Source organism: Petaurus breviceps, unplaced genomic scaffold (assembly GCF_028583685.1).
Source record: "Petaurus breviceps papuanus isolate PSGF00001 unplaced genomic scaffold, PetGlider_PUasm1.0 91133, whole genome shotgun sequence".
In the NCBI taxonomy this organism is placed as follows: Eukaryota; Metazoa; Chordata; class Mammalia; order Diprotodontia; family Petauridae; genus Petaurus; species Petaurus breviceps.
In genome coordinates, this window is record NW_027187419.1 from 79,842,816 (window position 1) to 79,855,695 (window position 12,880).

Consider the following 12,880-nt stretch of genomic DNA (forward strand, 5'->3'; position numbering starts at 1 on the left):
AGGCTAGTCAAATGCTGATTGAGCTCTGGATTGGCATATTCTTTTTAATTGCTGAGATCTTAGTAACCACAATTTCTAACAGGCTGATGAAGAATTCTTACTGGCCACAAGTTCTTGTTGGCTACTGAATTCTTTTAGTATCCTGAGCTCTCATTAGTCTCAAGTTCTTATTGGCTACTGAATTCATATTGGCCATAACTTCTTATAGGCTGTTGAGTGTTTATTGGTTCCAAGTTGTACTTTCAAAGAGATTCTGAGATATTAGTAGCCACAGATTCTTTTAAGCTATTGAGTTCTTATTGCCACTAAGTTCTTATTGTCTCTGTCTAAATTAAATGTAGAAGATATATCACTGAGAGCCTGAGTTTTTCTCCCTGGGTTTGAAGAGCAACGAAGGAAGAATATCTCCCTACAAGGCACCTGTGGGAAAAATATTTGGCATTCACATTTTGTATTTGCATTTGACATTGTGAAGTCAAGGAGAAGGTCAGGAGTGATTATTACTCATCCTTCTTCCCCAGGATGAATTTCCCCACAAGCTCATGGATCTTGGGTCAAATCTTCTCCACTGGAACAGTTGAGTCTCAGGCTCCCATCACTTTTCCATTCAGGGCTACTAGGTACTTCCAGAAATTCCAAGTTGGCTCCTCCCCAGGTATTCAATTAGATATTTGAAGGCAGCATTGTCCCCAGTACTGTTGTGGTTTAAACCCAAGGACACTTTGGGTTTCATGATGCATTGAGGTGGAACTGTCTCAAAGAATCCAGAGTCAGAACACCTCTACTCCAAGTATAGGCATTTATTGAGATTGATGCCTCTCATGAAGTGGCCTAAGTTTCAAGAGGAACCAGCAACTTTAGAGAAAGCAAGTTGTATTTTTATAGGATAAAGATGCAATTAAATAACAGAAATTTGCATAGAATAGAAGAATATCATTAATATTAGAAAGGCAGGAGGAGTTTGTTAAGGGATTAGGTAATGGAGGAGGGGTCCCATCTACAGTTTGGTGGTTAAACATTCTGGTCATTTTGCCCTCCAACTGGCTAGCTATTGTGGTCCTGTCTGGTTAAGACAGATAGTTACGTATTGTGGTCCTGTCTTGGGCTAGATAGATGATATGATTGTGATTGAATGCAAGAACACACCTGTTTCTGTGTGAATGAGTCTTGGGCAGTGACCAGGGAGAGGCTGTAGCTAGGTTCCTATCACATGGACACACCTACTCTTTCTGTGGGAACTAAGAGTTCAGGGACACACCTGTTGTTCCAGTGAGCAGTGAGACATATATGAAGAAGGTAGGATATTGCGGGTTAGGAAGATACAGTGGGTGTGCTCTTCAGTGGGGCCAGGCCTATAATGAAGTTAGAATTTTGGGGTTGGGGGCAGCTTTATTAAGATTCCATCAGTACCATGGACAGCAATCTTGCTTAACACCGGGAAGTAGACTCCATAGGTATTCTGGGCAAAGTTCTCAATCTCTTCGTTGGTGTCTCTCTCCTGCTGACCAAATTGGTTGCAAGAAAAGGCCAGCACATTGAAATGGTGTGGGTCCAAGTCCTGCTGTAGCTGTTGAAGGGCTTGGCTGTACTGGTCTGTGTAGCCACACTCACTGACCACATTGAAAACCAGTGACACCTTATAAAGGAGAGAGAGTGTCCATACAGCAGGCCAGTGATTTTGTCCTGTAGATTGCAACCTGTCTATAACTTAGTAGGTTAGGCTTAGGGTATATAAGTGGTCACTAAAAGGTAATATTATTCAACTGCATGACCATAAATGGCTAGGCTAATGAAGAGCCTGGAGTCCATTCCATGTGAGGATCACCCCACGTGAGGATCAGTGGAGAGCAGGATTACATTATTTTAATGAGGTTCTTGTTCATCAGAACTATTTTGTATTGTGTGTAGTTTCTAAAGATATGATAAGAATTATTTGAAAATTTTTGAAAGCCTGATATCATTTACAATACAGTAAATGGGACAAGTGATAATCTTGTTTTAGCTTTGAGTTTCAGATAGAAATGCTAACTTACCCTTAATTATGGCCTTTCAAACACATCATTATGACATTATCATGATTTTGACAAAAAAGGATGCTTGAGTAACATTTTAGCTAAAGATATGTTGGTGGATTTAATGTTTCTTGCAAGTGATAGACTTACAATATAGTTTTGGGCTAAGGCAAATGTAGGCAAGTTCCTTAATCCATCATTGACAATTTGTCTTTAATTAAGGATACCCACATTATTCTAGCCCTAAGATTTATCAAGGTGAATTCCCAGTATGAGGTACAACAGAAAATTTCCTCTTTGGGAACAAATGACAATCATTTTTGAATAGTCACATAATATTCAGTATTTCAAGACACATTTAATGGAGATCAAAATTGTTCTTAGCTTCTCCCCCTCTTCATCTTCACCTCCCTCTTTCCCTCCCCCTCCCCAATGAATGGTGCTCCATGAATAAATTCTAAAATAATGAAAAAAGATATGAGGTGATATCTTGGTAGAAGGGGAAAAGGCATTGAATTGGGAAGTAAAAATATATTTTAGTCCTCACCTTGCCACTTATTCACTGTGGAATTAAGTTGTGTAAGTCAAAGTCCCTTAACTTCTTTGGGGCTTAGTTTCATATACCTTTAGTTCTGGAGATGTAGCCAAGTTCAAATGATTCGTTAGCTACTTTTGTTTATGGATCTATATATTCCTTTAAAAATAAATATTTATTACTATCTTTTGTTTTATATCCTTAATATTTCTCAATGCACCTTTCTTCTCTCCCCCTCCTGGGGAGGCATCCCTTGTAACAAAGACAAAAAAAAGAGGGGGGAAAGTCAGTTAGAAAAATGAATCAACGCATGAAAAAATGTTTAAGCATGTATGCCATATTTCACATTTATAATCTCCTCAATTATGCAAAGACAAGGGAGTTGGAGAAATTTCTTATGTCTTTGTGTGTGTGTGTGTGTGTGTGTGCGTGTGGTTAAACTTGGTCATTATAGTTTCATAGAATTCAGTTTCAATTGTTTTCTTGCTTTTTGAATTTACTTTATAATAGACATGATGCATATTGTTTTCGAGATTGCTAATTTACTTTGTATATATACACATAAATGTCCTCTTTGATATTTCTAATACTTATGATTTATTAGGATATAGTAATACTCTATTATATTTACAAATCATAATTTGGTTAATATTCTCTAATCAATTTATATCAATTTTGTATCCACTTCTTTGAAAAGTAAGTACAAAAAGTGCTCTTCTAAATACTTTCACATATATAGGAATTGTTTTTGGTCACTGACCTCCTTAGAGTATATGCCTATCAGAGGAATATCAAGGTCAAAGGGCATGCACATTTTAGACACTTTCTTTGAATAATACAAAATTACTTTCCAGAATGTTTGAAATGTTTAACCATCTATTAGCTTAGGATTTAATTTAAAAATTAATTTAATTAATTATTTTTATAGAAATTTATAAATTAATTAATCATAAATTAAATTAAAACTAATACACTACCCATGACTCTACTATCTCTCCCACACTGAGTGTATACATACTATATTGTTTTAACCATATATTTTTGTTGTGAGGTAGGACCTCAGTTTTTTTATCTCTGATTATTCATGATTATAGAGCATTTTTTTCATATGATTATTTAGTTTCTGACTGTTCTTTTAAGAACTGTTTTTTTTAACCATTTTTCTATTGGGGAACAGCTTTAGTTCCAATGCATTTTTGTAATTACTCAATCCTCTTGGTATCAGACACTATTCAGAAATATTCAACACAAAGATTCTTTCCCTATCCAATCACTTTCTTTCTTCTTCTAATTACATTATTTTTGTCCATTTAGACACTTTTCAGTTTTGTATTTTTAGATTTATCAGTTTTATAGATTTAATCACCTCATTAAATGTTAGAAATAATTTGGAATAATTTCCTTTTTTTGGAATTCATACTCTTATCATTTGATGTCAAAAATATATGATCTGCTTCTATTCTAAATATTATGATCTATAATAATCATATAATCTTTATGATCCTTAATATTCAAAAAATATATTTATTTATTTTGTTTCATTTGATATAAGATATGTGTTGACCTAACAATTTCTGCCAGACTTTTTTTTTTTACAGTTTTCACAGCAATTTCTTCTCAAATACAAAGTTCTTTTCTTTTCAAGGTATTCAATTATCTCTGACTTTTTTCTTGTCTAGTCTGAATTATTGGTCTTCTTTCTAATTTGGGAAATATGAGGATGAGTATGGTTTGGACCTATGAATCCATTGGTATAGGGAAGTTCTGAGTAATTCAACTTCCTCTGACAATGCAGATTTATGTTTGCTCTGCACCTGATAGACGTAGGTACCAATAGTGCTGAGAAGTTAAGGAACTTTCTAGGGGGGTCACACAGCAAGTATATTTCTTTAAAATGTCCTCTACCTTTAAATATCTTGTTTCCTTATCATATTGTTGCTCATCTTTTGCCAAACTGCATCCCTGGATTAAAATCACCATATGCCTCAGTTTTTTTTTTTTAATGTTTATTGATTTTTCTCTCTTTTAAATTTTTTGTTTACATCGTTCATTTCCACAAGATTTGGAGTTACAAATTTTCTCCCCATTTTCCCCCTACCCACCACCCCAAAACAATGATCCCACTGAATGTCCCCTCCCCCAATCACTCTCTCCCATATCTTCCCCCATACACCCTCCCACTTTCCAGTAGGGCAAGGTGGATCTCTATGCCCCAGTGACTCTATATCTTATTTCCCAGTTACATGAAAAATAATACTACTACAAATTACACACACACACACACACACACACACACATATTGTACATATACTTCTAAACATCTGATTTTAAAACTTTGAATTCCATTTTCTTTCCCTTCTTCCATCATCACCCAACCTAAATTGGAAGATAAGTGATTCAATATAGGTTGTACATGTGTAGCTATGCAAAACATTTCTATAGTGGATATATTGTGAAAGACTGATTATATTTCCCTCCATCCTTTCCCACCCCCACATCTTCTATTCTCTACTTTGATTCTGTCCTTTTTCAGAAGTAGGTGCTTCCAACTTCCCTCCCCCCCCCCAACCTGCCCTCCCTTGAATCATCCCCCCTCTCATCCCCTTCCTCCATACTCTCCTGTTGGGTGAGATATCCTATTTAGTGTGTATGTCATTCCTTCCCTAAGCCAAATTCATTGAGAATAAGGTTGACTCATTCCCTTTTGCCTTCCTGTTCTTCCCCTCCATTGTAAGAGTTTTTCCTTGCCTATTCTACATGAGATAATTTACCCCATTCTGTCTCTCTCCATCTCCTCTCATTATATTCCTCTCTCACCTCTTAATTTCACCTTTTAAGTATCATCCTTTCCTATTAAATTGGCACTGTGCCCTCTGTTTATGTATAGCTGTGCACATATACAGACATATTCACATATGTATTCATAGCCAATATACCCTCCCATATAGACATACATATGTATATATGTGTGTATACACACACACACACACATTTCTATTCCCTTCAACTATTCTCATATTGAGAAAAATTTCATAAGTTACAATTATAATTTTTCCATGTAGGAATATAAATGGTTTAAACCTGATAAGTTCTTTATGATTTCTTTTCCCTGTTTACCTTCTCATGCTTCTCTTGCTTCTTGTATCTGAATGTCAAATTTTCTATTCAACTCTGCTTTTTTCAGCAAGAAATCTTGAAATCTTCTATTCCACTGAATGACCCTATTTTCCCCTGAAACATGATACTCAGTTTTGATGGGTAGGTGATTCTTGGTATTAATCCCAGCCCCTTTGACCTTGGGAATATCATATTCCAAGTCCTTTGATCCCTTAATTCAAATTGGTTCTTCCTGGCTGCTTATAATGTTTTCTCCTTGATCTGGGAACTCCCAAACCTGGCTATAATATTGCTAGGAGTTTTCTTTTTGGGATATTTTTCAGGAGGTGATCAGTGGGTTCTTTCAACCTCATGTTGCCCTGTGGTTCTAAAACATGAGGGTAATTTTCCTTGAGAATTTCTTGGAGGATGATTTTTAGGTTCTTTTTGTGATCATGGTTTCAGGTAGTCCAATAATTTTTAAATTATCTCTCCTGGATCTATTTTCCAAGAAGTGGTTTTCCAATGAGATATTTCACATTACCTTATATTTTTTCATTCTTTTGGATCTGTTTAATCTTATCTTGATTTCTCATAAAGTCACTAGCTTTCATTTGCTCCAATCTAATTCTGAAGCAATGATTATTTTCATTCCCCTTTGAGATTCTTTTTCTATCTGGCAAATTCAACTTTTTAAGGCATTCTTCTCCCCATTGTCTTTTTAAGCCTCTTTTGCCATTTGAGTTAGTCTATTTTTTAAAGTGTTATTGTCTTCAGTCAGGTTGTTGACTCTTATTTCACAATTTTCTTGCATCATTCTCATTTCTCCTCCCAATTTCTCCTCCACTTCTCTTATTTCATTTTCAAAATCCTTCTCAAGGTCCTCTGTGCCCTTTAACCAGCTCCTATTTTTCTTGGAAGCTTTTGGTGCAGGAGTTCTGACTTTGTTGTCTTCCTCCTGTTCCATGTTTTGATCCTTTTTGCCCCCCCCAAATAGGAGTCTAATGTCTGTTTGCTCTGCTTGCTTTGCTTCCTTTGCTTGCTCATGTTGCCACTCAATTACTTGACTTTTGAACTTTTTGCCACAGTAGAACTCTGCTACCAGATAAAAGATAGTTGTCCCAGTTGCTGGGGTTTTCTTTGCTGCTGAATCTATTAGTTGAGTGCTCTCTCTGAAGCCTCCACAAGCTCTGGCAAACTGGTCATGCATCCCAGGACCTCCACCCCAGACAGTGATCCAGATCCAAGCAGGTTAAAGAGTGATTACCCCTCATACTTGTCACTTGGTCCCCCTGCAATCTGCAGAACTGGAGCTCTGAAGCAGCCATGTGGCAGTAGCTGTACAGCTGCGGCACCTCAGCCACTCTTCACTCCAGGGGTTAAAGGCTGGATCATACTCCCAAATTCCCAGATCCTAAAGTCCACACTGCACTGACCTCTCATTTTTTCCTTAGCATCTATGGGTTGATAATTCTGGAAATCACCACAGCTCCTGGTGATCTGAAGTCTCTCCAGCTGGCAGTTGGTTGTGGTTGCCCTGAGGCTAAAACCTCTGGCTAGAGCAGGGGTGGGCTTGGCTCCCAACAAGCTGCTCAGGCTGCTTCCTGCCAGTCTGCTGAGCTGTCTTCACTGGGAAGCTTGCTTCTCTCTGTCATTTTGTGGGTTCTGTAGTTCCAAAGTTTGTTTAGAGTAATTTTTACATGGATTGGAGGAGGTGGATGCTGGAGCTTCTCAGAAGTCCTCTTTGTACTCTGCCATCTTGACTCTACCCCATGACTCTTATGTTAATACTCACAGTTTACTGAGAAAAACTGAAGCAAGCCACCCCATTATCTTGCCTAATACATTATGAAGCTATGTTATCCAACTTTAATTGGGCCATCAATGCAAGACAATCCTATCATTCCTAATCCACACTCTCCATGAAACCTATTTCAAATGTTCTCTTCCATTCTCAAGCTTTGCAAAATTCTCCCTCTGCCTTTTCTCAGATGATGACCTCATCTTTTTCTTTACTAGAAAGTTTAAGGCATTTGACATGGACTACTTGTTTTCCTTTTCTCTTCATCTCAAGATCTATTGACACCATTCCTGTTGTTCAATTCCTTTCCCCTTTTTTTGTAGTTCCTCTCGCCAAGGCACCAATCCTTCTACATATATGTTTGATTCCATCTTTATGCATATTTTGATCCCTTAGTATTGATGCCCTCACTTCTTTTCCAGAAGATTGCCATCTCAATAATCCTCCCTATCATTCAGCTGCTTTCCTGGATATCATATCTTTAGAAATTCATCATTCTGCAAGATGTATTCAACATTGTAACTTGTAGTTCCTTAGATAATTTCCCAACCAAGATGCAGGACTTCATCATTCCCCCTCTCTTACTTACCCTGGTATAATGGTAATGGAATAGGAAGATCTTCCCTGTCTATTAATAGTCCCATGTGACCACATGTCTACCACGGATGTTTTGTTGCTTTCACAGCTGTGATAACATCCTGAGTCACATAGAGCCCATTGGGGGAGGAACTTGCTTAAGAAGGACCTTGCTTAGGGTGAAGCTTGCTTATAGGAAGGCTTTCACACCTTTTGGTACTGAAGCAATTAGGCACTGAATCATGTGGGTGATGGTGCCATCTGACTCTGAGTCTACTGGTTGAAATCTAAATACACTTGGAGGTTGCCTTTTGATTCCATGGCAAGACTCTGAGTAACCATTTGTTAAGAGCCACCCCCCCCACTACTCAGAGTTTTATTGTCCCCTGCTCCAATGGTGTATGTAGGTGGTTGTATTACTTTGTTCAGACAATAGGAACCCTATCTGTTGAATCTCTGCGCTAATTAATCTGCTTCCATTTTCTAATTATCTATAGTTAAAATAAGATTGTTAAATACTTTAAAAGCTGTATTTCCCAGAGGAGCCAAGATGACTGAGTAGAAGTACAAACTTGGAGTGAGATCCCACTCCAATCACTTCCAATACACATTAAAAAAAAATTACTCCAAACAAACTTCACAAAGTGACAGAGAGAAACAAACCTCCTGCTGAAGGCAGCCTAGTAGGTCAACAGAAAGGGTGTATCACACTGAGCTGGGAGGCAAGCACAGTCCTGCATAAGCCACGTGGTTCTACCCCCAGGGCTGCCCCAACCAGCAGTGGCTTAGGCTCACTTCAGGAGAGTGAATGACCAGCAGCTCTGGTGGTTTCCAGACTTCTCAACGCATAAAAGCCAAAGCAAAAGTCAAAGGTCAGTGTGGAACTCTGTTGGAACAGGCCAGGGAAGAGAGGGAGGGTAGAGGAGTATGTCAAGCCCCTGCTCTGTGGAAAGAAGCAGCAGAGGTACAGTGGCTCTGCAGCCACTGCCATGTGTCTGCCTCAGGTGTTCCAGGCCTGCAGATTGTAGGGGAACCAAGGTATAATTCAGAGGGTAATCACTATTGCTTAAACATGCTTGGATCTGTATTACAGTCCTGGGTGGTGGTCCTAGGGTGTGTGGCCAGTGAGCCAGAGCTTGTGGGGGCTGTAGATAGGGCACCTTCCTAATAGCTCCAAAAGCTATGAAAACCCCAGTGATTTGGGACAAAGTTCTCTTCATTCTGGAAGCAGAGTTCTATTGTGGCAAAGAGCTCAAAAGTCAAGCAATTGGCCGACAATATGAGCAAGAAGAGGAAACACAAAAAGACCATAGAATCCTTTTGGGGGGACAAAAAGGATCAAGGCATGGAGCAGGAAGAAGACAGCAAAGTCAGAAATCCTGCATCAAAAGCCTCCAAGAAAAATATGTATTGGTTATAGGCCATGGAGGAGCTCAAGAAGGATTTTGAAAATCAAGTAAGAAAACTGGAGGAAAAACTGGGAAGAGAAATGAGAATGATGCAAGAATATCATGAAAAGAAAATCAACAGCCTGCCAAAGGAGACCCAAAAATACACTGAACAAAATAACAGCTTAAAAAATAGACTAACTGAAATTGCAAAAGAGGCCCAAAAAGTCAATGAGGAGAATGCCTTAAAAAGTCAAATTTGCCAGATCAAAAAGGAATTTAAAAACTCACTGAAGAGAACAATTCCTTCAAAATTAGATTGGAGCAATTGGAAGCTAATGACTTTACGAGCAATCAAGATACTGTAAAACAGATCAAAAAGAATGAAAAAAAAATAGAAGGCAATGTGAAATAGCTCATTGGAAAAACCACTGACCTGGAAAATAGATCCAGGAGAGACAATTTAAAAATTATTGGTCTACCTGAAAGCCATGATCAAAAAAAGAACCTAGAAATTATCCTTCAAGAAATTCTCAAGGAAAATTGCCCTGATGTTCTAGAACCAAAGAGCAAAATAGAAATGGAAAGAATTCAGTGATCAGCTCTTGAAAAAGATCCCATAAAGAAAACTCCTAGGAATATTTTAGCCAAATTCGAGAGTTCCCAGATCAAAGAGAAAATACTGCAAGCAGTCAGAAAGATACAATTTGAGTATTGTGGAAACACAATCAGGATAACACAAGACCTAGTGGCTTCTACCTTAAAGGATCAAAGGGCTTGGAATATGATATTCCAGAGGTAAAGGAGCTAGGACTAAAAGTAAGAATCACATACTCAGTAAAGCTGAGTATAATGCTACCAGAAAAAACGGCTCAGTGGCTTCTCCCCCCGGGGGCAAAAGCCACGCATTCCCACTTACTGGGTCCCAAAGTCCAGACTGCACTGACCTCTCACTTTGTCCTTCACATCTATGTGTTGATAAATCTGGAAATGGCCACAGCTGCTGCTGATCTGGAGTCCCTCCTGCCAGCGGCTGGTCAGACCCACCGTGGTGCTAAAGCCTCGGCTGCGCTGGCCAATTCCTGCCAGCCTGCTGGGCTGTCCTCAGCAGGAGGTTAGTTGCTCTGTGTCATTTTGTGGGTTCTGCAGCTCCAAAGTTTGTTTAGAGTCCCCTTTTTACATGGATTGGGGAAGGTGGAATCCAAAGCTGGGGGGAGGTCCTTGCCTGAAGTACTGAGAGGTTAAATGACTTGTGGGGATTTCACACAGCCAGTAGGTGTTAGAGGTGGAAATTAAACCTAGGTTTTTGCTACTCAGTGCTGCCTTATGTGCTGTGATATATGGTTGGTTTGCCAATTAGTTTTGATTAATTATCCATCTTTCTTATTAAAAACAGGCGTTGAGTGAAGGGTTGATATATCAGGAAATGACTAATGCAATAAAGCAAAAATGCAAATACTAATGTAACAGGAAAGTATCATTTTGCATTCAAGGATTAATTTCATGACAGTCAAATGATTTAGCAGTCATCCACAATACTTGAAATATAAAGTTTAGTGGAAGGAAAAAAATGGGAAATTTATTGTCCTTTAATGTAATCCATAACCTTGTGTATACATATATGCATCCATGTAGATATCGAGAAATGTATTTCAATATTATTGGTTTCCTTTGCATTATCAATCTTATTTTGTGCATCCCTTCCGAGAAGGGATCCATAAGCTTAACCAGACTTCCACAGGATTCCATGACAAAAAATGTTGAAGAACATCTTATCTAATATTTCTGTGAAAACAACCAAAGTCAAACTTTCTTAGCATTTTCATTTTTCAGTGACAAATATCAAACTGAGAAGTTTAGGCTATGTTATTTAAAAGCAATCTGAGATGACTTTTTTTCAGATTGATATTCGCTTCCATTAACCATACCTTTCCAGGCTTAAAAAAATAGTAATTGCTCAGAAAACAATTTCCAAATACAATGATAAGCACTGTGTATTTAAAACTGTTTCTGTTTCACTTGCTCCTTGAAGCAAAGGCATTGATACTTGATCCAAACTTGGAATGTTTCAAGTTACCATGGAAACAATGGAAAATAGGCAATGTTATATTTACTTATATTTATCATAGTCCTTGAAATTAAAGAAATATTTCTGAAAGTGATTGTAAGTTGTGAGTGCAGGTTTATTAGGAAAACTGAGTGAATGACTGAGGCCCTTACCTGGTTAACTATTTCAGGTGAGCACCAGCCATACTTCATTCACTTTCTTCCTTACTTCCCAGGTATTTTCTCAACAACAGCCTTGCCATAGTGTATATAAATTCTGTCATTGTTCTGAAAATGAATTCATTCATCTACTTCCCTTTATAATACACTTAACTGTTAGAATCACTGTGCCCTTCCCTTGCTCTCCCTCTTGTATTTTTGCTATCTTCTTTTAATAGGTTGTGAACTCCTTGAAGACAGTTTGTGTCTTTGCTTTTGTATTGTATGACCGTTCAAGGAGGACTAGCCCCTCTGTTGTGGTGGCTTACCAAGACCCTTTTAGGGATGCTTATCCACTTTTGATGTCCACCTGGCACTCAACTCTCACCTATGGCTTCAAGAAACTGTAGTGTGTACAGTACCCACACTCTGGCAAACTGTCTTGGCTTGGTGGGTTAGAAGAATGCCAACCCCAAGCTTGTGAAGACTTCTCCAGTGGAATGGGCAGATGAGGACAATTTGTGCAAACAACCGTGAAGGTAGTTGAATTTGGCACTGGGGAGCACTTAGCTCTCTTTAGAGCTTGGTCATACACCAAAGATACCAAGGTCATTCACTGCATGCCAGACCATCAACAATTCTCTGGACTTTTGTTTTGCCACTGAACTTTAATGACTCTGGAAGAGAGATTGAGGCTGATGACTTTATGCAACTCTGCCTCACTTATGTACATTTAGCTTAGGAGTCAAGACATCACCCTGTGGTGTCATTTGTCCTTTTTGAAAAGGAAGGAAAAACATTATTTTGTATCCCTTATCTTTAGCTCAGTCCTTGACACAGTAATTGCTTAATTAATGTTTTTTTTTTTAATTCATGTATTGCATACAAATAGAAAAATATTAGTTTGCAACTGGAGCTTCAGGGAAAGTGCCTGGCATTCTTTTCAGTCTCTTCCTTTGTGTCTTGGTCAGCCTACCACTTTCTACAAAAAAAAAAAAAATGATCCCATACCAGGAATTACTGCTGTCTAGTTTGATCTGTCTTCCAATGTGAGTTCCTGTCCAAAGATGAAGGGGAAATTGTGGGGCTACTGCATAGCTTGAAGGGCCTGAGTTTTAAGTTAAAATGTAAATGCATTAATAAGATGATATAATTCCAAAATTTTGGAAATTTTTTAACAGAATACATAAGTATAAATACATGTTCTGACCATGGTAGTGATGATGATGATAATGTTATAATTAAGTATAATGGATAGAGGATACCA

At 38.1% G+C, this 12,880-nt stretch overlaps 1 pseudogene; it reads right to left on the minus strand.

The window, feature by feature from the left end:
• Positions 1–500: 500 nt before the first annotated feature.
• LOC138155152 (glutathione peroxidase 7-like) lies at positions 501–6,971 on the minus strand (annotated as a pseudogene).
• Positions 6,972–12,880: the final 5,909 nt, after the last annotated feature.